Raw genomic sequence first — 27,143 nt, forward strand, 5'->3', positions numbered from 1 at the left:
CACAAGAAGTAACAATGCAGACTGCAATATATATATCTGATGATATATATGTGTACCTGGTCTATAGATGATGCTCTGAAGACTAATAGGTGATGTATGTCGATGCCGATATTGATGTCGACCACCTCCTGCTTGCCAATCTACACAAGACGGATTTCTTTGCGGCTGAAATCTATCTTCTGCTGTAGTGCTCAGAACGAAATTCTGAGGGCATAAACGGCTTCGAAAGGGGGGTAAAACCGTAGGTCGCCTGGTGGAAACGCTCCCGGAACGCCGAGTGTGAATTTTCGAACTCTGGATCCAGAATCTGCCGGAAAAGTGCGCGCGCGTGCGATTGCGCAAATCCGCACTGAACCAGAGCTCTGATACCAATTGAAGTCGCGGAGCGGAGCGTGGGTCGACTCTCTCACACACACACACAGTGAGCTTACACAGTACAGTACGCAGAGAACTGTTAGAAGGGTTATCTCCCAATTAACTTAGTATTCACCAAGTATAAGTTAGTATATACAAAGAGTTAGAGGGAAGTGTGTTAGGCGGGCGGCCAGCCATATCCGCATAAGAGGCCACTTGGGCTTTAATCCCAACAACAACCGTCGAACGTCGTGACTAATCACTGCCACCCCCACGCGCGCGCACACGGCATCGCCAATGCCAAATGCCATAGCCAAGAGAGCTCCCCTGTCTCTCTTGTGTTTTCCAAAGAATGCACCCACCCTAGGCCTTATAGACCACACCCGACTATGCTCATAGCGCATATGGGATCATTTCTGGCGACGTGGCAACCGCCTCCTAAATCTTTCCCAAAAAAAAATTTCAAAAAATCTTTTTTTTTTCCCAACTTGGATTGCCTTTGATTGCTCACAAAGCCGATTGCCGGGCCATAAATTTACACCTCTAGAGCTGATTCCCTGCTGCAATTTGTGATGATCCCGTCCCATTCTAACCTTTGTATGACCTCAAAGCGGGCACCCCAACCTGGCAAAAAAACATCAGATCACTTGCCATCGCCACAATTGTCAAAACTCAAATGGCCATATCTCATCGTTCAGGCTCCCGATTAACAACCAATCATTTTTGGTTAACTTCACACACTTCATACCACATCCTAGAACCCCGTCAAGCTTCAAAAATCACCAAATGGCTCGTTCTCCAAAGCATCCAAACGTGCACAAACTTGGCTCTCAGCAAAAGTTCAAACCATTGTAACTTGGCATCTAGGACTCATATTGATGATCTGAGAAGACCAACAAGTTCCATAATTCAAGCACTTCACATCCATCCATCAAATTTGGCTTTGACCACCCGTCTCCGTTTGTCATGTTTGTCTCAGGTCTGCAATGCACTTCATCTTTGGACAACCATAACTTGCAAACTATAGCCTCGTTTGAGGAGCGGTTTGGACCAACTTTTAGAGCACCTCGAGCACTTCTTTCTAGAGCACAATTCTAACACTTTGAACACTAAGATTCGCAACCCACATCTCATATCCCTTTGGCCTAAGAAACCGCATAAAGCATACATTTCAGCTACACCTTGCCTGCTCAGGGCTCATGTACCTGCTTCATCTCTTCCCCTTGCACTTAACAACACCTCCAGCTCTGCATAGCACTCCTTTTTGTATGGACAACCTTTGTTGGTACCATCATTTCCCACCCCCATGTGGAACATTTGTGTTCAACCGAAGTAGTTTTATTGAACTTGAAACCTACAACACTAGGCTAGCACTTGAACAAGCTGAGAAAAGCATGACCATATATAAAATATATACAAATATGCATGGACAATCACACCCAATCCTATCTAGGTGGGTTGCCCAACCCCCTTAGCTATGATTTGGTTCACATCCGGTACCCGACTCATGTCAAAGTACAGCTTAAGCCCCACCCCGTTCACCCAATTCTAAATAGCTTACCATTTGTCCGCACCAATGATAGGTTTCGCTTGGGAAATCTTTTTACACTTTGTATGGACATGTCCACTTATTTTTGAAATTCCAAATAAATCTCATACTTCATGACCAGATCCCCTTCTTCTATCTTCTTATCTGGAAAATTCTGGTTGAATTTTGCTATCCGCTTCTCTCATTGCTTCATATAGTAGTCCGCTACTGCTTCTCTATCCATCCACAAGGTCTCAATGTTGGTAATCCCATCTTGTAACAACTCTTGTTGTGTGGCATTGATCCGCCATGCTCCTCTCAAAGCCCCTAACTATGCATGCATCAGTAAGGCTGCTTCTTTCCATACACCAATTTGAACGGAGTGAAATTAGTGGCTACTTTGTATGAAGTCCTGTACGCCCATAAGCATTTTTTGAGATTCGCTTCCCATTCTACTTCCTACTTATAAACATATTTAGTTAGCATTTTTATAATTTTTCCATTTTCACTCTACACCAGACCATTGCATTGAGGATGGTATGGTGAGGAAAACCAGTGTTGGATGCCTAATTTCTCTACCAAAGCTTTCATCAATTTTCCTCTCAAGCCTTTCCCCCTATAAAAAATGAGTACCCACAATACCCCAAAATGATATCAAAGGTTATCAAAGATGAATTGATCCACCATTGTAGCATTCACCTCTTTCACGGCTTTTGCCTCTACCCACCTGATAAGGAGGCAGTACAAATCAAGAAAGAGAGGGCTCATAAGAGATACATACAAAATGAGGGAAAAGTACATGGGCATAGCAGAAGAAGAAGGGAGAGGCTTGAATGACAAACAGAGAGTATAGGATTGTGGCTTATGTAGTTGTTAAGAGTTCAAAGCTTGGGTTGATTCACGCAAGGAATTTGCAAGCACTCTAACAACTCATCTCTGGCTACAATCACATGAAATCATGTCCAAAGTTTGTCTACCATTGTATGGCTTAATGTGAGCTCCTCTCACATGGAGTCTCTCATGCAAAAGGTAGACATTAAGAGTGCTAGGATTTATAAAAAATACCAATGCATGTGTGTAGTTGTTTTATTGATATGATAAGACATAAATGAACTTCTAAGCTCAAAAGACAACTGGCTTTAGATAAGTGACAATGATTAGTACAAAAACAACTCAGTCTTAGACATATTTCCGTACGTGGCTATAAGAATGAGATCTCATCCTAGTGTAAAAGTACAATAGCTGATCTAAAAAGTACGTTCCAAGACGTAGTAAGAGCATGTGATGTCAAGGACAATCATTTGCTTCGAGCCAAAAAATTCCCAAGAGTCCTCACCTACATCCATCCAAACAAAAAATAGATATGTTAGCCTTGGGTGTGTTTTACAGGTGTTAATGGACTATATCAATTGTTATCCATGTCCAACTTATAGCTTTTTCAATTTAAAACTACTTTCCAAAGTGTTTATATATTCCAATTCTTTTTGTTTTTATTGTTTTGAAAAATAGTTTATTATCCCAAAGATTTATGGAAGTACTTATAAGTATGGTTTCTATATAGCCCCATTTTTTATTAGACCTTAAATAGATAATAGCATACATATGATTCTGATCAGAAGGCCACTACCCCTTCTAATCCGAGTGTCTTAACCCCCATATCATCCTGTAGATCAGTCTTTCAATATCCAAATTATTTTGCCAGATTTATCAAGCTCACATTCCTCTAGTTTTTCTAAGTACCATAAGCCATAAAGTCGTCAAATCAACATCTTTAGATATCTTTAAACAACAAAAGTTTCCATTGATAGTTTAACGTAACCAACTTGGCTAAACAAAAACCAAATCTCATAGGCCCACTTTGAGCATATAGAATCTATCATACCACAATTAGTATGCCAAATAGGAAGAAGACCTATTAAATCTAGTCAAATTGGCCTTAACAAAGTTAAAAAACAATCACACCCTGGTATACAACATCAAAAGTAGCACCCATCAATACGTTGGTAGCTTGATACGAACTTGGTATCAAAGGTTACTTTACGGTATGCAGTCAACAGTCCACCAAGCACAAATAAAAATCGCCCGTTGGGGCTACTAGTACCAAAGACACCATTACCTCTCAAGGGTATATGATACCACCCCACAACTTCTCTAAATTTTAGGCAGCGTAGTGTTGAGACAGAGTTCTACCAGAATCATGGCAGAAACCAGTAAACTAATGTGCCATATTGGCTAAAGCCAGAACATCGTTTATGCAGGGGTTCCACCAGTGACCAAACCAAAGGTGTAATAAGTTTTTACCCAGAAGCTACCAGTGAAACAAAACTCACTATCTAACACAGTAATCAAGTTAGCAAGAGCCAATTAATAATCAATAGTGCAACCTGTATTATGTTAGAGGGAAAAAACCTTGCATACGTACTTTGTACAAAAGATATATTGTTAATTCAAACCATACGTATGAAATCACCAATACCTATAAAATCCAAGGAATATCAACAACTTGACACACTTTGAAGTGGTGTAGAGTACTACAAAGAAAGATTTAAAAAAAAAACCAACCTAAGATGCCTCCTTGTTTTCAACCATTTCCATAGCCACACAGTAAACGAGTGTTCAGGCTCTCAAAAACTCACTTTCATGTACACACATAGAAAATGAAAGAGCTTCCAAGGCTAAGTGAGGGTGTTAACCCTCACGGCTCACGGACACCATATCACCTACGACGGACGTTGTATTATTTACTTGGTAGAGTCAGGTACCGGGCTTGTCAGTCCAATAGGGAAAGGGTAAGAGTGATCGCCGATGAGAGGCGCACTCTAACTGGAACATTCAAGGGATTAGTTGGCTAAGCGTGGGTGCCCAAGTGTGAATGGGGTGAGCTCATATAAAAGTCAACTAAACCTAAAATTCACTCATTCTCTCATTTGTGCAATTGAAGAGTGCTCTTGCTCCATCTCCATCTTCTTCTTCTTCATCTCCTTGTGTGTGTGTGTATGCGTGAGAGAGAGAGAGAGAGAGAGAGAGAGAGAGAGAGAGAGAGAGAGAGAGAGAGAGAGAGAGAGAGAGAGAGAGAGAGTGCGATCGAGCATTGCGGCGGCACGACGGCAGCGAGGCAATTGAGCGCGGCGTAGCGGCATCTCCCTCTTCTTCGTGGCGAGGAATCCTCCACGAAGCAAGCATAGAGCGGTGAGTGACACACCAATGCCATCTTTGAGCTTACTGGTTTAGGCTTGTTGTGTGCTTGGAGCCATTTGTGGCTTGCACGCGGTGTATCAGCAAGTTCCTTGCATTGACACGTGCGACATACGCGCACATTTTTGGCGCCGTTGCCGGGGAATGCCATACACTAAGCTTGAATGGCACTCTGTGCTTCTTTTGTGGTGCAATTTTAATTGTAGGAAAGGTAGGGAAGGAGTGTGTGTGTGTGTGTGTTGCGAAGAGGGATTTGGTGTTATACTGTGTGTTTTTTTTGTTAATGGAGTTTTCAAAGGTACTGTGTTTATTCTTTGTGTATTAAGGTTGTTAGTTTTCTTTGTTAATGGAGTTTTCAAAGGTACTGTGTTTATTCTCTGTGTACTAAGGTTGTTAGTTTTCTGTGTACAGTAAGTAGGAAGTAGATCTTTGAGAGTTAATAGAGTGTGTTAGTGTGTAACAGTAGGTGTATTAGTTAAAAGTAGGTAGATAGAGTGTGTGTGTGCTCTCGCGCAAGCCGCGACGACCTTATCCTTTAAAAAATTAATATATATATATATATATATTTAAAAAAAGGTAGGACCGGGATCGGGAATATCTCCCAGACCCAAGCCCAAGCTCACGCTCCTCGGTCGCCTTTTAAAATTACGAATTTTAGCTTCACACGTAGCTAAAAATCGAATTTTTGAGGACCAACGGAACTTCAGATGCCTGAAAATTGTCCTGTAAAGCACACAGCGACCCTCTAAGTGATATGCTCGTTTCGAGCTATCACACACTTTAATAAAAAAAAATCAAACATTAAAAAATATTTAAAAAAACATTAAAAACGTAAAAAACACGAGTGAAAACGGACGCTTAAAAAAGGTAAGCCGTTAACCTTCGAGGTTATTCGCCGACGCTTGTAGGGTGCCAAAGGCACATGCATCTACGCTCTGGTCATGTGCTAGAGACGGAGCAACTAGAGAGAATTTCGACTCACGCGAGTTCTCAATATCCACCTACTTTAGGTTCCGGGTCCCTCGGTGGGGACCCAAGGTAGTACAAACCAAGACCTGAACATAGCGGCTAGTGACTCTTCCTCTGACTACGATGTCATGGAGGGTTTTCTAATGCCTAATCCCGATAGCTCAAGCCAAGACATGCATGTCATGGGTCTGCGGTCCGGGCCGAGCGTGCTTAGCCGCCTGAAGGAAACCTTTAGTAGAGCCACTCGCTCTGAACATGGAGCTAATGATGTAAATGAGGGGGGTGGGGAAGTAAATTCTCCATTCATGACCAACGTAGACCCTATACCCTTAGAGAATGTGCACGTGAATACTTCATTCACTGCACCTCGTGACTCTTCAGAGTTATTTCCCTCCGATGTCATATTACCCGATGGTAGAAGCCTTGCTCAAGTGCAAGAGGTTGAGCGATATATCCTTGCAGCGAGGGAAAAGGAAATTGAGAGCTTACACAAGGCAGAGCAACGAAGAGATTAAAAGCGAAAGCCCCTATGTCAATATCCTTGCCAAGAGAGCAATCAAGTGCTCCTGACTTAGCAACTGCTAAAGGACAACCCCTAGAAAGCAACATTGCATCTAGCTCAAAGGACACCCCTAGCACCTCAATCCTAGATGGAGTGTTCTTAAATGAGAATTGGGAGTACGAACTACAAACAGAAACTCTGACTGACCTATACACAGGTCACACCTATCACGTGGGTTGGTTAGATGTCGTACAATCCACAATGGGCGCTACTAGTGTGGAGGATCAACAACAAAGAGTTTGTGAGGTCATCCATAGGGTCATTGAGTTAGAGAGATAGAACAAGGGAATCAACATGCCTTCAACGGGTCTCATGAGGTTCTTGGATACAAAAAAGGCTAAACAACCAACCTTATCGCAAATGCAGACTCCCTCGGTAAGTTCGATGGATCCTCCATATGTTGTTTCTCCAGGAGTCTTAGTGCAATCTGAGCCCACAAGTGATAGTTTCACCTTTCCAAGTCTAGCTCATCTTTCCCTTGATGACACCACGACTACCATGCCTACCCCAATGATGGGCATGCCGAGAAACACGCAATGGACCTCATTTGTTAGTAAAGCACCGCTACATGGTAGCTCAATGCCTGCAACAGTACCTACAAGTGTGTACCAATCGTATATACCCATGGGTCCTCGTACTTATGTAGTCCCTACCCCTCCCATTGTTTCAACTACCTATGCTCCACAACCACAACACCCAAGTTCTTATTTCCATGGGACTATACCGGCTAGCATTAGCATGTCACATCCGACGTCTGTTATGCCTAGGGCCACACATATGAACTTTGGACCACCACATGGCACAACATCGTACCCAACGTGGAACCCAATGGCTTCTTATGCGCCAAGCACGATGCCAATACCTACTCCACATGTAGTCTCTAGAGCACCTCCACCCACGGTGCCTGCTCACTTAGGTGACTTGGCAACATTTGCTCAAGCTATCAGTTGATCTATCGTTGAGAATATGTGTCACGTGCCTGATAGAGAGCCTAGAAGTAAGGCAGTACAAATAGCCAAGCTGACACAAAAATTTAGTGGAGACGGGGATGTGAGAAATCATATCGAAGTGTTCGAACAAATATGCGATTCTCTAGGAGAACACAATGACCTACACAAGAGGAATGCTTTAAGACTAACCTTAAGTGGAAAGGCTGGGGGATTGGTATAGAACCCTAAGGGTGGAAGAAAAAACGATTTACCCTACTCTTAGAAGACTGTTCTAAAAAAAATACATACGAGAGGGAGCACTTTGGGGTGTAGCCTCTCAGCTCCAGAAAGCCCAACGAGAGGAAGGAGAGTTGGTGAGAGACTTTATTAGTCGCTTGAAGCATTTGAATTCTTGATGTAATCCAAATGAGCGCTTCAACAATAACCAATTGCTTGATAGATTCATTAGGGGATTACGACATGAGGATATCTACAATGGTCTAGTCATTAGAGGTATCACCACTTGGGAAGCAGTCACCACCAATGCGATCCAATTGGAGGATAATTTAATGATTCAAGGAGAAAGAGTGCATGTTGAGTCTAAATCTATTAGCTCACAAGCATCGGGGCCAATGACCCTAAAGCCTATTGCTAAGGAGCCAAAGATATCTGAGATGACTTTAGTAGATCTCACCAAGGCTATTAAAGAGTCTTAGAGACAATCGTGCTCCGTAGAAAAATCATATGTATCCAAGAAGGGAGCAACAATGGTGCTCAGTATGCTATGGACCGCATAGTACAAGTGAATGCCCTACTTTTAGAGTGAAATCCAATGGGAATTGCAATGCCTGTGGGAGGTATGGTCATAAAGCTAAGGATTGCATAGTATTTAAGCATACGATGGCTAATAGACCAACCTTAGCTTGGACAGACACACCTCGAGTGCCTGCATTGATGTCGGACCCATCTCTTGAACAAACAGTACAAAACATGGTCCCTAGGGCCCAAAATGTTGTCCAAACAACACCTTTACCATCTCCAGTGCTAGGACCGCAACCACCACATTCGAGAATCACTTCTGTGAATCAAGTGGGTTGTGAGTCATCTATTTTTTGTTTGGAAGGCTGTGAGGAAGATATAGATCTTAATATTGCCTATGGGATGTATGTGCTTGAAGAAAGTCCACAATACTACATGGAGGACTATTGGGGACAAGTCAAACATGTATATCAAGTAGCTGCTCGTGCAGCAAGAGGCCAAAATATCAATTACACTGCTAAGAGACCACCTCTTCAATGCTATGAGTGTGGAGGTCCACATCGTGTAGCCGAGTGTCCTATTAGGCTACAAAAGAACGTCACACTAATGAAAACCAATCAAGCGAGCATGTCTACAATGCCGATACTCATGTGTAATCGATGTGGCATAGATCATTTGATTCCCCAATGTCCAAATAATCCAAATGCACCGAAGATCACGCCATTAAACTTGATTGAAGTTACCGAGGAGCCATCACAAAGTACACCCGTGGTACCAATAAACGTACTCACACGATCGATGCTCCAAAAACAAAATTATATTCTTGAGGAAAGAGACACGGCATCAATTGCCCAATCTCAGAAAAAAGAGAAAACACGAAGAAAGAGATCGCAAAAAGCAGCGAAGTCAGACCCTAGTTCAAAGACCAACATAGGGACTGGTGACGACCCTGTATATATAAACGACACTGAAGAGGATTCAGATTCAGGTGAAACCATGGAGACCAAAACGACCACTAAGATAGAAACCAACAAAGAAGATCTTCATGAGCCACAATGGCCACGATCCAAGAAGAAGATAGGAACTTATCCAAACCCTATAGAGGAGATTGAGCGAGTCAAGCAATTAAGGAGTTTGATAGAAGATACCCAAAGGGATCTAGAACCAGCACCTAGGAAGATCCAGATTACAGACACCGTGTTCCCTACGCAACAACAACCTCACCAAGACCATAGACCCTTAGCCATACCTAGTGTCATCCAAGATAAAAGTGACTTAAAGTAATGGGAAAGTGGGCGTACTCACTTCTTGATGGAAATAATGTTTACAGAGGGACTACTGGATCTTATCAAAGAAATGGAGATCCCATCTTCCCCACGTCAAGGGACTGAAGCCCAAAAGGTTCCGTTAAACATTTCCAAATTGATGGATTTCATGTCTTCAGAAGTTAGAACCACCATCATGTCCAAACTATATAAAGACCCTGAGCTAGTCTCAGCTCTTTGAGGCTTCAATGGAGAACTAAAGTTTGGGCTACCACAATTTGCACAGATGGATGGAGCTGGGGAGATGCCAATAGAGGAGGAACACTTAGATCCACAACCCAACCTAGATGAGAACCTTGTTATAGAAATACATGTTAACAGGTTGGGACAATACTTTGAGGGTGATGAACTCAATGCGACCATACCGATCACTACTAAGGGATTAACTGTGAAGGGAATCCTTGATGGTGGTGCGGGGGTTAGCATTGTGACTAAAAATTGTTGGGAAACTATGGGAAGACCTCACCTTGCGACCACAACCATTGTAGTGAAGATGTCCAATGGGTCTATCGTTAAACCTATTGGGATGCTAGAAGATCTCAAGATTAAGGTCTTTGGACATAAAATAAGAGTTACCTTCATTGTTATGGATTTCTCCAAACACACTATGGCATCGGAGATGATCTTAGGACGTCCTTTCATAAGGGAAGCAAAAATGGTGCATGACTGGTCTAAAAACCATGTCTACTTGCAGTTACAAGATTCTATCATTCAAGTGGATCTTGTTACTGGTCAAGCACATCCTCTAGGAAACAGGTTTATAATTGATCATAGATCTGACACCACAATTCACTCGGCCCCATTGCAGTATTGTTATACGTGTAAAGCGGACACTGAGGTTGGGGAAGATTCTCCTTATATGGATGTACTACCTGGGATGACTGAGTCGGACAATGTGGATTGGGTCCACCTAGCAGCAACCATAGACACTTGGGGAAATAGGGGGACGACCTGGGTAACACGTGAGGGGGATGAAATGCCCGTACCCTTAAATATGCTAGAAGCAATGCGTATAGCTTCTGACAAGACTCATCCTAATGTAACGAAGAAAACATATAAGTGGGTCCCTAAAGCTTCTTTAGAGACCATAGCTAGTGCTAAAAAACGAAAACCTTGTAAGAAACGTACCACTCGCTCCAAGAAAAGTAAGAAAATGTTGCGATGGATTCCTAAACGACTATTGGAAGCCCAAGGCTACTATCAAGGAAATGATGAAATCTGGGTGCCAAAATGTAGATTGTGTTCTTACCTGTCACCTGACCCATATGAGTCAAACCCTGTGACAACAAAGCCGATGAAAGATTGTGGAAAAGAAAAATCACAGAACACTATACACTGGATCCGGAGCTAGTATGGGTTCCCAAGCGAGAAAGGCTTGTTCTTCTCAACTCAACCATAGAAAAAACGAATAAAGCTTCTAGCTCCTCATGTAATGCATCCATAGAGGCAAAAGCTTCTCCACATCCTTGACCTACAATAGTGGACCTCCATGAAGCTACAAAGGAATCCACACCTCCCAATGTTCAAGAATCACCTGATGAACCACTTCAAGTTCGATCTTGGGAGAGTACCTTACCACCCTTGCAACTCGACGAGGCACCCAAGGTAATAGAAAACTGCTGGCAAAAATACTCACCTATTACCAACTGGAACAATTGGTTTCAAAGGGTGACGAGCACATTTCAAACAGTATGATCTACCCAAGGAAGGGGGGAGTGTTTGCTGACAATTATCATTCACTCATTCTCCTCTCAACCTTCCTCCCTGACCTCTCAATCTCCCAATCTTAGGGAATGTATATATAAAGGCTTATACTCACAAAAAACAAAAATAATGAAGAGCTAGAGCAATTAGCAAACGAGTATGCACAATAAAAGTCAAAACATTGACCAGACCGACACATTCACATCCGGTACACTGAAACACAAACCTATGTCATAAACACCTTTGATCCTCATCACTCGAGTGATGGAGGGTAGGTAGAATTAGTACGATAGGAGTGTTTCTATTTTAGAGTTGAGTGATTAGCAAAGTTCCTTTTTCCCACTGATGTGCCTCCTAGAGGTATTCTTTGTGTTTCCTAGTGTGTACAGGAACGTGTTGCTATGGTTAGGATTTGGACCTTCATGGGATCTTTCTCTCGTTCGCACTTCAAATCAAGCGCGACCATCAACACAAACAGGTGTTTCTCGTCCACTAGCATTGCCCCTTATCTTTTTCGCATCCATGTTTGTTAGCTTTAATTGTGATTGGTAAAAGTATATTCATCGCATTTGCTTAGTACCAAACATTAAATCAATGTAATTTTTTGTCATAATCACTTGTCTAGATTTAAAAATCAAGCAGTCCGACTAAGCTAGTTTGACCAAGCTAGGCGTTAGAGATCTTCTCTTAATACCATGGGGAATGCCTTCCTAATTATCAATGGTTACTTAGGTTCTTAATCCGATTTAGGCAGCATTGTGTGAAATGTACTAGGGCTTTCTAGTGGGCTTAGTCCCTATTGACCTTTAGCTTAAGTATTATAAGGGAGTTTACTAGTATGATGAGCCTGGGGAGGGTAACAGTGTTATATGACCCCCCAAAGTTACAAAATTAAAATGCTGAAAAAAAAATTAAAAAAAATCAAAGTGCCATAATATAAAATCTTAAGCTGGAAGAGAAATCTCAGCTTGATTGGGTACTTCACTCACATGTATCGCCTATGGTACTAGAGCCCTAGAGGTTCCCAGTGTGGGCGTTTTTCCTTGAAAAGAAAAAAAACCAAGGCATACCAAATAGCATACACATCAAAACTGAATCACTGTGAAAAGACTTTGGGGTCAAAGAAAAGGTAATCAGTCAGGCGATCATTTCATGAGAAATTCCTTTTATCGTAGCTTAAGTACAAGGTCTTCTAGGTATAGCCTCAACCCTCGAACATGAAATACTTCGCTCTCGCGATTAAACAACTTAATTGACCAGAGAAAATTAAGAAGCTTACCCATGGTATTAATAGTCGATCTCTAGTGCCTTTCGACGACAGTTAAATTAGCGACCCCAGACTTGTTTAATTTTTTACCTTTACATCTGTTTATGCATTTGATTATATTGCAATTTAATCTTTATTGCTGACAAATGGTTTAAAATTCTGTTACCAATCACATTGTTTGCCTACAACTGCATATGCTTTTTAATTCTATATGAGAATGCAATTATTGTGCCAATGTTGTTTGATTTTGCAGTGACTGAAGAAGGCTAAGGACATTCATCTCAAATGCTCTTCCACCTCGACGAACGAGCTTCAACTCAATAGCTTTCGAGGACGGAATCTACATCAGGAAGGGGGGCATGTTAACCCTCACGGCTCACGGACACCATATCACCCACGACGGACATTGTATTATTTACTTGGTAGAGTCAAGTACTGGGCTTGTCGGTCCAATACGGAAAGGGTAAGAGTGATTGCCAATGAGAGGTGCACTCTAACTAGAACATTCAAGGGATTAGTTGGCTAAGCATGGGCGCCCAAGTGTGAATGGGGTGAGCTCATATAAAAGTCAACTAAACCTAAAATTCACTCATTCTCTCATTTGTGCAATTGAAGAGTGCTCTTGCTCCATCTCCATCTTCTTCTTCTTCATCTCCTTGTGTGTGTGTGTATGAGTGAGAGAGAGAGAGAGAGAGTTTGTGTGCGATCCAGCGTTGCGGCGGCACGACGACGGCGAGGCGGTTGAGCGCAGCGTAGCGGTGTCTCCCCCTTCTTCGCGGCAAGGAATCCTCCATGAAGCAAGCGTAGAGCAGTGATTGACACACCAACGCCATCTTTGAGCTTACTGGTTTACTCTTGTTGTGTGCTTTGAGCCATTTGTGGCTCGCACGCGGTGTATCGGCAAGTTCCTTGCACTGACACGTGCGACATACACACATAGAGGGGAAAAGATTATCCCTCACCTCGTTATAAATACCCGATTTGGTACATGTTCTGAGGATCCACATTCAAGGCAAATCATGAATGATCTGTTATCAGGACAAGGATAGTACAATCCACTGGCCCGTCAACATTAATCCAATGGGGGGGGGGGGGGGGTGGTGTTTGTTTTTGTGCTTTGTTAGGAGTGAATGAGAGCAAAGTACAGTGACATAGAGGAGTAGGGGTAGTAAGCACAACGCAAAGAGTGGGGAGGAAATGAGATTAATGTGCAACTTGCTTCCCTAGGAGGAGAAAAGACTCACACTCCACTTAGGAAGGGATTTTTATGAGGCCTAAGTCCCAACGGCAACCAACAATTTAGGGAGAGCATCCCGTGAAGGATGGAGAAGCTCCATTCCTTTTAATGTTTTCGGGGAAAATTTTGAGCAATACCAGGCACTGTTACTTGTATTGGTGTGTTTGTGTTTGTGTTTGTGTGTGTGTGTGTGTGTGTGTGTGTGTGTGTGTGTGTGTGTGTGTGTGTGTGTGTGTGTGTGTGTGTGTGTGTGTGTGTGTGTATGTGTGTGTGCGCGCGTGTGTACCCGCCCTGTCCCATGCTCCATACACAATGGGTCAATAGTAGGCCCATTGTGTATGGGCCTCTTGCCTAATTAGAGAGATGAGCTTGGTGTTGGAATTAGGGTTACAAAGAAACGCACACAGCTTGGAGAAGACGAAGGAAGTTCAAGGCACACAATAGAGAGTGTGTTACTTAGTATGCAATGGAAAGATAGATATCCCTAGAGTGATGGGCGTATATACAATGCTCGGGGGAAAAAACCTCCTAAAGAGGGAAAAAATTCCCCGGTGGTCCTAGTGTGTTCACACACATCACTACCACATGTATATGGTAACAAATCCCCCCTGGAGTGATGCGGTGAATGAGAGCTGGCACATGAGTAAAGGGAAGTGCCATGCCTTGAGGACATGATCAGTCCACAAAGGGGAGTAAGCCCAAAGCTTTGCGGAAAGCTTCAAGCTTCTCACGAGACAATGCCTTTGTGAAAAGATCTACAAGGTTGTCCTGTGTTGGCACATAAGCCAAGATGATCTCTCGTGCTGAGAGCCTCTCCTTGACATAGTGGTAATGCACCTCAATGTGCTTTATGTGAGCATGAAATACTGGGTTCCTCACAACTGCCAATGCGCTCTGACCGTCAGTGTAGAGTAGTCTTGGCAGTGTCCTGTCCAACACCCAAATCAACCATAAGGCATCTGAGCCATACACACTCAACCATAGCTGTGAAGACTGCCCTGTACTCAGCCTCACAACTCAAAGTGGCCACACTAGGTTTCTTCTTGCTCAACTATGATATACATGAACTACCAAGCATGAAACAAACACCACTTGTGGTGGACACTCGTGTGTCAAAACAACCAGCTCAATCTGAGTCCGAAAAATCATGTAAGTCTGGCGGCAATGATCCCCCCCTTGGGATAAAACAAGCCAAGATGTAAAGTGCCACTAAGGTAGAAAAAAATCCTTTTGACAGCCTGCCAATGCTTAGACCCTGGGCTATGTATAAATCTGTTGAGCTGTGAGACTGCAAATTGAATATCTGGCCTCGTGTTACATACATAAATGAGGCAGGCAACAGCAGTTTGGTAAAGAGTGACATCAGAAGGATCACCAGCATCATGTAGACTCAACTTCAAACCTGTTTCCATGGGAGCGGCAATAGGTTTGCAATCCTCAAGTCCAAACTTACATAGCAATGTCTCTATGTAACTTTTGTGACACAAGGAAATACCACCATCACACTGCTTATACTGTAGACCCAAGTAATGATGCAAAAGCCCCAAATCTTCCATCTTGAAAGTAGCATTCAAATCAGCCTTAAATTCAGCAATATATCTCTCATTTGGTCCAGTGATCAGCAAATCATCGACATAAAGAACCACAATGAGAAGTACATCACCCTCACCCTCTACATTCAATGTGCTTTCTGTTGGACTGTTACAAAAGCCTTGTTTGACCAAATGAGTGTCAGCTTTCTCATACCAAGCACGAGGAGATTGCTTCAACCCATACAAAGCCTTGTTACATTTGCACACTTTGTCCTCTTGTCCTTTTATGACAAAACCGCGAGGCTGCGTTACATAAACTTCCTCAAATATGTCACCATTCAAGAAAGCAGTAACAATGTCTGATCGATGTACATCCCAACCAAAATGAGCTGCGAGTGCACATAGAAAACGCACAGTAGTCATATGACAAGTGGGAGCAAAAGTCTCTTCATAATATATGCCTTTTTGCTGCGCATAACCCTTTGCAACAAGTCAAGCCTTATGGCGATCGATCTCACCATCTGGCCTGCGTTTCAACTTGTAAACCCACTTCGTACCAATGGCCATTTTGCCAAGAGACAAATCACATAAAGTCCATGTGTCATTTTCTATGACTGCATCATATTTTGATTGCATGGCAGCCATCCAATTTTCTGAATTTTGTGCTTCATTAGAAGACAGAGGTTCCTCAACATCATGTAAGCTAGACACGGCCAAAGCATAACAATCTGATGCATAAGATGCATGGCGAGAGCGTGAAGGAGTATGACTAGACAAAGGTGCATCCAATTTACTATCACGCAATGTTTACACCAGCCATTTTGATATACCTCTAGTCTGCTCATTTTCAGCCCTTTCCTCATCAAGTACATCATGTACATCTACATCAGTAATAGGCTGATCTGTAACATTTTCAGAAACCCCCATAGGCTATACATTTGCCTCATTGGAACTTACATTTGTATTTCCACCACTGAAAAGAGGCAACAAAGTGTCATAAATGTCCTGTGAGCTTACATTACTGTCTCTAGTACATGACAACAAGGGTTGAACAGAATCTTCCACAAACACTACATCACATGAAACCAGAATACACTTTGTTTGCGGATGATATAACCTGTAACCTTTGCTTTCAGCACTATAACCAACAAAAATATATTTGACAGCCTTATCATCTAATTTTCTGCGCTGTGTTTGTGGCACCAAAGTATATGCGAAACAGCCAAAAATACGCATGTGCTCAATAGAAGGCTTTCTATCATGCCATGCTTCATATGGAATAATAGACTGCAAAGGTTTTGTAGGACACCTGTTAAGTACATAAGTGGCACACATGATGGCCTCAAGCCAAAAAGAATGCGGCGAAGCTTGACTTTTGACCATACATCGTGCCAGCTCAGCAACACCATTTTGCTAAGGTGTATAAGGCACTGTACATTGTTGTTTTATCCCACGACTAGCCAAAAATCCATTAAATTCATGAGACATATACTCCCCCCCTCGATCGGAACGGAGGGTGCCCAGAGTACATTTTGAGACATTTTCAGCCATAGCCAGAAATTGTTTGAAGCACATAAAAACTTTGGACTTCTCTTTAAGCAAATATACCCATGCATGCTTGGAGTAATCATCAATGAAAGTCACGAAGTAAAGGTAATTGCCCAAGGACGGAGTTTGCATGGGCCCACAAACATCACTATGCACAAGCTCCAACCTGCATGTGGCCCGAACTGAACCATACTTTTGAAACTTAGAACGCTGCATCTTACTCAAAATACAACCTTCACAAACATGTTTGACAGGTGACTCAAGGGGCGGCAAAAGAAGCAACCATATCATATTTCTGCAAACGCAGCAAACTGACAAAATTCAGATGACCAAAACGTGCATGCCAAAGTTTTACATCTGAAATAGCCCTTGAGTCTGCAACAACAGTTGCAAAATTTTGTCCACACTTGTCATACAAAGTGAGCTTATACAACCCACGGCACAAAAGGCCAGATGCAACAATTGCATCACCAAAAGTGAGATCATGAACTGTACATTTTTCATCCACAAATTTGACTACAAGTCCAAGTCTAGCAAGTGTGGATACAGACAAGAGATTCTTCTTGATCCCAGGTACATAAAGTGCATCAACAAGTGTGAAGGAACTACCATTTGCAGCAGTAAGCACAATCTCTCCAACTCCCTGAATCGGATAAGAGCCATTATTGGCACAAGTGACTGAATTCCCATGAGGGACAGACTCAAGAGAGGTAAACAATTCACGATGTGAATTACTTCATGATTGTTACCATATACATGTGATAGTGATGTGTGTAAACACACTAGGACCTCCGGGGCATTTTTTCCCTCTTTAGGAGGTTTTCCCCCCCGTGCATAGTATATACGCCCATCACTCTAGGGCTATCTATCTTTCCATTGCACACTAAGTAACACACTCTCTATTGTGTGCCTTGATCTTCCTTCATCTTCTCCAAGCTGTGTGTGTTTCTCTGCAACCCTAATTCCAACAATTGATATGAGAGCAGGTACGTCCTCCCGGGCTTAGTCGCCAGTTGCGGCCTCCGTTTCCACTACACGCAGTACTGCACAGGCTATTTTTTCATTTTGTGCAGAATTTGTGTCAGTGCCGTTTTCTGCATAACAGGTGCCTTATAGTCTTCTACGGTTTGTGCTATATAGCACAGGTTGTTCCCGCTCCATTTCTCCTATTTTCAGGGAGTTTTCACATCAGGTGCAGCATTTACCATGGCTGACAACAACAACACAGATGTGTTCAAGATGTTTGCTGCTGAGGACAGGTTGGATGGGGACAACTACCCTATGTGGGCTTATATGATGCAACATGTTTTTGTGTCAAAGGGTGTCTGGAACATTGTGCAGGGCAGTGACGTACGTCCTGGTTCTGAGGATGTAGGCGATGTTGAGGATGTTGCAGGTCTGCTGCAAGGATTGCAACTGTTAGAGTTGTTTTGCCTATGGCAGAACAAGCTCGTTGGGATGTTAAGGATGCGCAGGCTCATGCATTGATTGCGTTGTCTGTGAAGCGCACCATTGTTCCTCACATTCGTTCAGCAAAATCTGCAAAACAGGCTTGGGATATTTTAGCAGGTCTTTATGCAAGCCGCAATGAGGCTAAAATTGCTTTGCTGCGTAAAGAGCTGGAGTCAAAGATTATGCATGAGGAAGATGATATGGACACTTTCCTTGCTAGTGTGAAGGATATCAATGAGCAGCTTATTTCTGCAGGTGAAGTCATTTTAGACAGTTCCCTTGTGCAAACTGTTCTTGATGCCTTACCAGATTCCTACCAGACTTTTGTTAGTACTTGGAGACTGATGACCCAAGGAAATCTTGAAGTTGTCAAGTTTGATGCATTATGCACATTGCTGTTGCAAGAGTCACTTTCTAGAAAAAACAGGACTAGGGAGCGTGCAGTTGAACAGGCTTTTATTGCTTCTCAAAGAAAGGGTGGTAACAGTAATGCAGCCACTTCTTATGGTTCTGATGAGAGTGGCAAAAATTCTGTTCCTAATGCTTCTGCTGGCAGTACTTCGTCTGGCAATTGTGGTGATAAGAGCAAAAAGAAGATGCGTTGCCATTATTGTAAAGCCAATGATACTTGATCAAGTCGTGTCCTAAGTTGAAGGCCAAAGAGGCTAAGAAGAAAGAGGGTGGTTCCACTGCAAATGCTGGTTCCACTACAAATGCGGCCATTGTTGAGTCTTCTGTGAAAGGAGACTGTGATGCTGATGTTGATGTAGAATGGGATTTTAGCGCAGAGTGCACTTACAATCCTGTTGTCCATGATGCATGCTTGTCAGTTGCTGCAGATTCACATGTGTGGTATTTCGACAGTGGTGCTACAAAGCACATTACCTCACATCGTGGATTGTTTACCTCTCTTGAGTCTGTCCCTCATGGGAATTCAGTCACTTGTGCCAACAACACCTCTTATCCAGTTCAGGGAGTTGGAAAGATTTTGCTCACTGCTGCTAATGGCAATTCCTTCACACTTGTTGATGCACTTTATGTACCTGGGATCAAGAAGAATCTCTTGTCTGTATCCGCACTTGCTAGACTTGGACTTGTAGTCAAATTTGTGGATGACAGATGTACAGTTCATGATCTCAGTTTTGGTGATGAAATTGTTGCATCTGGCCTTTTGTGCCGTGGGCTTTATAAGCTCACTTTGTATGACAAGTGTGGACAAAACTTTGCAAATGCTGTTGCAGATTCAAGGGCTATTTCAGATGCAAAACTTTGGCATGCACGTTTTGGTCATCTGAATTTTGCCAGTTTGCTGCATTTGCAAAAATCTGATATGGTTGCTTCTTTGCCGCCTCTTGAAGCACCTGTCAAACATGTTTGTGAAGGCTGTATTTTGGTAAGATGCAGTGTTCTAAATTTCCAAAGGATGGTTCAGTTCGGGCCACATGCAGGTTGCAGGTTGTGCATAGTGATGTTTGTGGGCCCATGCAAACTCTGTCCTTGGGCAATTACCTGTACTTCGTGACTTTCATTGATGATTACTCTAGGCATGCATGGGTATTTCTGCTTAAAGCGAAGTCTGAAGTTTTTATGTGCTTCAAACAATTTCTGGCTATGGCTGAAAATGTCTTGAAATGTACTATGGGAACCCTCCGTTCCGATCGAGGGGGGGAGTATATGTCTCATGAATTTAATGCATTTCTGGCTAGTTGTGGGATAAAACACCAATGTACAGTGCCTTATACACCTCAGCAAAATGGTGTTGCTGAGAGGAAAAACAGGTCACTGACGGAAATGGCACGATGTATGGTCAAAAGTCAAGCTTTACCGCATTCTTTTTGGCTTGAGGCCATCATGTGTGCCACTTATGTACTTAACAGGTGTCCTACAAAAGCTTTGCAGTCTATTACTCCATATGAAGCATGGCATGATAGAAAGCCTTCTATTGAGCACATGCGTGTTTTTGGCTGTTTGGCATATGCTTTGGTGACACAAGTGCAGCGCAGAAAATTGGATGATAAGGCTGTCAAATGTATTTTTTTTTGTTATAGTGCTGAAAGCAAAGGTTACAGGTTGTATCATCCGCAAACAAAACGTATTCTGGTTTCACGGGATGTAGTGTTTGTGGAAGATTCTGTTCAGCCCTTGCTGTCATGTACTAGAGACAGTAATGTAAGCTCACAGGACATTTATGACACTTTGTTGCCTCTTTTCAGTGGTGGAAATACGAATGTAAGTTACAATGAGGCAAATGTATAGCCTATGGGGGTTTCTGAAAATGTTACAGATCAGCCTATTACTGATGTAGATGTACATGATGTACTTGATGAGGAAAGGGCTGAAAATGAGCAGACTAGAGGTATATCAAAATGGCTGGTGTAAACATTGCGTGATAGTAAATTGGATGCACCTTTGTCTAGTCATACTCCTTCACGCTCTCGCCATGCATCTTATGCATCAGATTGTTATGCTTTGGCCGTGTCTAGCTTACATGATGTTGAGGAACCTCTGTCTTCTAATGAAGCACAAAATTCAGAAAATTGGATGGCTGCCATGCAATCAAAATATGATGCAGTCATAGAAAATGACACATGGACTTTATGTGATTTGTCTCTTGGCAAAATGGCCATTGGTACGAAGTGGGTTTACAAGTTGAAACGCAGGCCAAATGGTGAGATCGATCGCCATAAGGCTTGACTTGTTGCAAAGGGTTATGCGCAGCAAAAAGGCATATATTATGAAGAGACTTTTGCTCCCACTTGTCATATGACTACTGTGCGTTTTCTATGTGCACTCGCAGCTCATTTTGGTTGGGATGTACATCGATCAGACATTGTTACTGCTTTCTTGAATGGTGACATATTTGAGGAAGTTTATGTAACGCAGCCTCGCGGTTTTGTCATAAAAGGACAAGAGGACAAAGTGTGCAAATGTAACAAGGCTTTGTATGGGTTGAAGCAATCTCCTCGTGCTTGGTATGAGAAAGCTGACACTCATTTGGTCAAACAAGGATTTCATAACAGTCCAACAGAAAGCACATTGTATGTAAAGCGTGAGGGTGATGTACTTCTCATTGTGGTTCTTTATGTTGATGATTTGCTGATCACTGGACCAAATGAGAGACATATTGCTGAATTTAAGGCTGATTTGAATGCTACTTTCAAGATGAAAGATTTGGGGCTGTTGCATCATTATTTGGGTATGCAGTTTAAGCAATGTGATGGTGGTATTGCCTTGTGTCAGAAAAGTTACATAGAGACATTGCTATGTAAGTTTGGACTTGAGGATTGCAAACCTATTGCCACTCCCATGGAAATAGGTTTGAAGTTGAGTCTACATGATGCTCGTGATCCTGCTGATGTCACTCTTTACCAAACTGTTGTTGGCTGCCTCATTTATGTATGTAACACGAGGCTAGATATTCAGTTTGCAGTCTCACAGCTCAGCAGATTTATGCATAGCCCAGGGTCTAAGCATTGGCAGGCTGTCAAGAGGATTTTCCGCTACCTTAGTGGCACTTTACATCTTGGCTTGTTTTATCCCAAGGGGGGATCATTGCCGCCAGACTTACATGCTTTTTCGGACTCAGATTGGGCTGGTTGTTTTGACACGCGAGTGTCCACATCAGGTTTTTGTTTCATGCTTGGAAGTTCATGTATATCATGGTTGAGCAAGAAGCAACCTATTGTGGCCACTTTGAGTTGTGAGGCTGAGTATAGGGCAGTCTTCACAGCTACGGTTGAGTGTGTATGGCTCAGACGCCTTATGGCTTATTTGGGTGTTGGACAGGACACTGCCAACACTATCTACACTGACAGTCAGAGCGCATTGGCAGTTGTGAGAAACCCAATTTTTCATGCTTGCACAAAGCACATTGAGGTGCATTACCACTATGTCAGGGAGAGGATCTCAGCAGGAGAGATCAGCTTGGCTTATGTGCCAACACAGGACAACATTGCAGATCTTTTTACAAAGGCATTGTCTCGTAGAAGCTTGAAGCTTTCCGCAAAGCTTTGGGCTTACTCCCCTTTGTGGACTGATCCCGTCCTCAGGGCATGGCACTTCCCTTTACTCATGTGCCAGCTCTCGTTCACCGCATCACTCCAGGGGGGATTTGTTACCATATACATGTGGTAGTGATGTGTGTGAACACACTAGGACCGCCGGGGCATTTTTTCCCTCTTTAGGAGGTTTTTTCCCCCGTGCATAGTATATACGCCCATCACTCTAGGGCTATCTATCTTTCCATTGCACACTAAGTAACACACTCTCTATTGTGTGCCTTGAGCTTCCTTCGCCTTCTCCAAGCTGTGTGTGTTTATCTGCAACCCTAATTCCAACAATGAGGTGAGGTAATGTGCTTTGTAGCATCACTGTCGAAATACCACACATGTGAATCTGTAGCAACTGACAAGCATGCATCATGGACAGCAGGATTGTAAGTGCACTCTACGTTAAAAGCCCATTCTGTATCAACATCAGAAACACACTCTCCTTTCACAAAAGACTCAACAACGGCTGCATTTGTAGTGGAACCAGCATTTGCAGTGGAACCACCCTCTTTCTTCTTAGGCTCTTTGGCCTTCAACTTAGGACACGACCTTATAAGGTGATCATGAGCTTTACAATAATGGCAACGCATCTTCTTTTTTCCCTTATCACCAGAATTTCTAGACGAATTGCTGCCAGCAGAAGAATTATGAACAAAAGTTTTGCCACTCGCAGCAGAACCATAAGAAGTGGCCGCATTGCTGTTACCACCCTTTCTTTGAGAAGCAATAAAAGCCTGTTCAAATGCAAGCTGCCTAGTTCTGTTTTTTCTAGAAAGTGACTCTTACAACAGCAATGTGCATAATTCATCAAACTTGACAACTTCAGGATTTTCTTGGGTCATAAGTTTCCAAGTACTAGCAAAAGTCTGGTAGGAATCTGGTAAGGCATCAAGAACAGTCACCACTAGGGAACTGCCTGAAATGACTTCACCTGCAGAAATAAGTTGCTCATTGATATCCTTGACACCAGCAAGGAAAGTTTCCATATCATCTTCCTCATGCATAATCTTCGACTCCAGCTGTTTATGCAGCAAAGCAATTTTAGCCTCATTGCGGCTTGCATAAAGACCTGCTAGAATATCCCAAGCCTATTTTTGTAGATTTTGCTGAACGAATGTGAGGAACAATTGTGCGCTTCACATACAACACAATCAATGCATGAGCTTGTGCATCCTTTACATCCCAACGAGCTTGTTCTGTCGTAGGCAAAACAACTCTAATAGCAGAAATCCTTGCAGCAAAACCTGCAACATCCTCAACATCGCCTACATTCTCAGAACCAGAACGTACATCAATGCCCTGCACACTGTTCTAGACGCCCTTTGACACAAGAACATGTTGCATCATATAAGCCCACATAGGATAGTTGTCCCCATCCAACCTGTCCTCAACAGCAAACATCTTGAACACATCTGTGTTGTTGTTAGTCATGGTAAATGTTGCACTGGATGGGAAAACTGCCCGAAAATAGGAGAAACAGAGCGGGAACAACACGTGCTATATAGCACAAACCGTAGAAGACTATGAGGCACCTGTTATACAAAAAACGGCACTGATAGAAATTCTGCACAAAATGACAAAATAGCATGTGCAGTACTGCCTGCAGTGAAAACGGAGTCTGAAATGAGCCCGAATCAAAATACTACGAACGCTTGCCAAAGCTCACTGAAATTGGACAAAGTGAGCAGGCATGTGCTGGAGCAGCTGGCGACTAAGCCCGGGAGGACGCAACCTGCTCTGATACCAATTGTTGGAATTAGGGTTGCAAAGAAACGCACACGGCTTGGAGAAGATGAAGGAAGCTCAAGGCACACAATAGAGAGTGCGTTACTTAGTATGCAATGGAAAGATAGATAGCCCTAGAGTGATGGACGTATATACAATGCTCGGGGGAAAAAACCTCCTAAAGAGGGAAAAAATGCCCCAGCGGTCCTAGTGTGTTCACACACATCACTACCACATGTATATGGTAACACTTGGCACGACAGAATTGTAAGCTAGGCCTATCATTTCATGAGATAATCTTGGTGAATTTTTTGACTAGGTCACTCCTCTTGAATCCATTAAGGCAAAACTTGTGAATAAGCAGCTTGATGTCTTCCCATGCTAAGAAGCAGTTAGAGGAAGAATATAAGATCAAGTATATGAGACTAATGTATGTACAAAGAGAAGCTTTACGAGGTCAGTTACTGTTCTTTTTTATGAATTCTATGGGAGGGATATTCAATAGGTCTCTCTTTTAAGTGAAACGGTAGTCATAGCCACCACTACAAGGGTTATGAACTGTAATTGTAAAGTTAAGGAATTGTACAGAGGTAAAGAAGAAGCCAAAGGTTGTAGTAAAACCCTGACCATAAGTTGGTTCAATCTTGAGGCAGTTAGGGTAAATAAGATTAATATCCTCCGAAAATTTTTTTTGTTGAGGCTTAGGATGTCATCCATATATCTGTAAGTGTACTTAAATAGGGAGAGTTTATAATAGTCATTTTATTTCCCATGGTTCTGAGAAACCATTTGTATTCAAAGAAGGCTAAATATAAATTACACATAAGGGGTAAGCAAGAAAATCCCATAGGGATGCCTAGGCTTTGGTTAAAACATTGGCCTCCGAAGAGTATAGTGCAATTATCAAGAACCCAAGAAATGTATTGAATAGTTTCTCCTCATTAAAGTGTAAGGGGTGAGAAGAGTGGGGTTTTTTTAATCCATCTTGGTTTATTAGTGAGAGAAATGTAGAAGAAACTTTTCTTCCTAGCATGTTTAAATGTTAACCCAATCATTTGTAATAGAATATTCTTCAGCCCTATTCCTCCATCCAAAGGTATATTTTTGTAGCATTGAGTGACATTTGCTGTGAAGAGATGGAATATATGTCTGGGGAGGTTAAGAGTGACTTCAGTAGAGTTCTTCACTAGCCAAAAGGGGTTATAGTGTATTTGGAGGAAGTTAGAACATTTTGTTTAGTTGCACAAATGGATTCAAATTCTGAGAGTACAAGGTCAAGGCAAAGGGTAATATCTTTAGTAATGTCATTAAAAATACCATTTGAAGCATCTGATATCCATCTGAATTTATGCTTGTGATGTTTATATGTGGGAAAAATCATGGGAAGCTTGGTAGCATGAAGAGAATAAATAAGATTCAAAAGATTCTTAAAGATCTTATCAGTAACCATACTAGGAGAAAGGTTAAGCGATGTGAATTCCTTCCTAGATAATCGAGAATGAGCTACTTTCCAAGCCAAGTTTTGCACATAAGAGTAGGATAGTTGGAACTTTTATCCATTCCTACTATAAACCAATTTTGTGAACATTTCTAAAATTCAACTTTGAGATGTGGTGTGATCTAGGAACTCTCAGCAGACAACCATTTGTACGATATGAGATAGATCTTTTGAAAAAAAACATTGTTCAACTAATTTAGTTAGATCGAGTACGATTGTCTTCTCTAGTCAGAGAGAACTGACAAGGTCAGTTAAGCAGCTAAGTAAAGCTGATATGGCAAGATATGGGTTTCTTGGAAAATTAGGGGTGTGATTCAGCCCTTTAGCTAAAATTTTCTAGACTATGGTATCCTTAACTAAATTAACATCACAAGTGCAGACATGCTTGCCATAAATATCAAAATCTTTACTAAAAGAGCCATATTTATCACAAGCACAATCTGGAACAATGTTGTGTCATAAAGAATCATTACTATAGACAAGATTCTTGATATGTTGTTGATACTTCCAACCAATGAGCACATTATCAAGTATTTCATGATTGCCAAAAGTAAGTCAAAGCACTCACAAAATATTGTTTTGGTTTGAACCCAATCTAGAAGTTCACTTTGGAACAGACAATGTAAGTAGATAAACTCCTTGGAAGAGGCCTTCTTAGTAAGATGCATCCTTCCACACGGGCCAAAAGCAACCTACACATTATCGATGATCATAAGTCAAGGAGGTGCCGAAGGGGAGTGTATCTTCCTCTTCCCCTAGTAAAGCTACAAGACTTTCCTCTATTAAAATTTCAGGAAGAAATGAGGGTCAAGAAAGATGTGAATGAATTATTGGGGTTGGTTAAAGAGTTAGGTCTTTTCAGTGAGGGGGAGTCATCATCTTCAATACAAGGCTTGAGTAGACTCGTGATTATTTTGATACCTTTATAGTTGGCATAAGTGGTCAGATAAATCCTTGGTTCATCATATTTGAGTTCTTTAACGATATCCAGTATAAGCCAACAAAAATTATTAAAAGTAATTTGAGTAACCACTAATTGTTTGGCTTGGCCTCCTTATTAAGAGAAGATAAGGGATAAATGAAATTCCATCGATTTCTCGGGAAAAAGTTGGTCAAGATGGTTGAGGATATACCATATAGCATGGTCAAACCACATAATGCTAGATTCACATGAGCCTTTAGGGTCAAGAAACTTTGCAGGCACATTTTACATATGGCCAAAATACGTTCCAGATTGATTCAGTGTAGAAGTCGGGATTGCTTTTAGCAAACTCCATGTTCCCTTTTGTCCGAATGTAAAATCCTACATTAGAGGAGCATTTACAATGGTCAATAAAGTGAAGTTTGAAGGGGATTCTATGAGTTCCCCTTTGTCAAGGAATTGTCCTCCTTTCAAAATCTTGAGTTTGTAATCTCAATGTTGGAGGTAGGTAGATTAGCCAAATATACCCAAGTTTCATTAAGAATGGGTGCCAGAAAGGCTTCGTTAGGTAGAACCCAAAGCTGATGA

This window comes from Adiantum capillus-veneris, chromosome 8, assembly GCF_014529385.1.
Source record: "Adiantum capillus-veneris isolate H3 chromosome 8, ASM1452938v2, whole genome shotgun sequence".
Classification (NCBI taxonomy): domain Eukaryota; kingdom Viridiplantae; phylum Streptophyta; class Polypodiopsida; order Polypodiales; family Pteridaceae; genus Adiantum; species Adiantum capillus-veneris.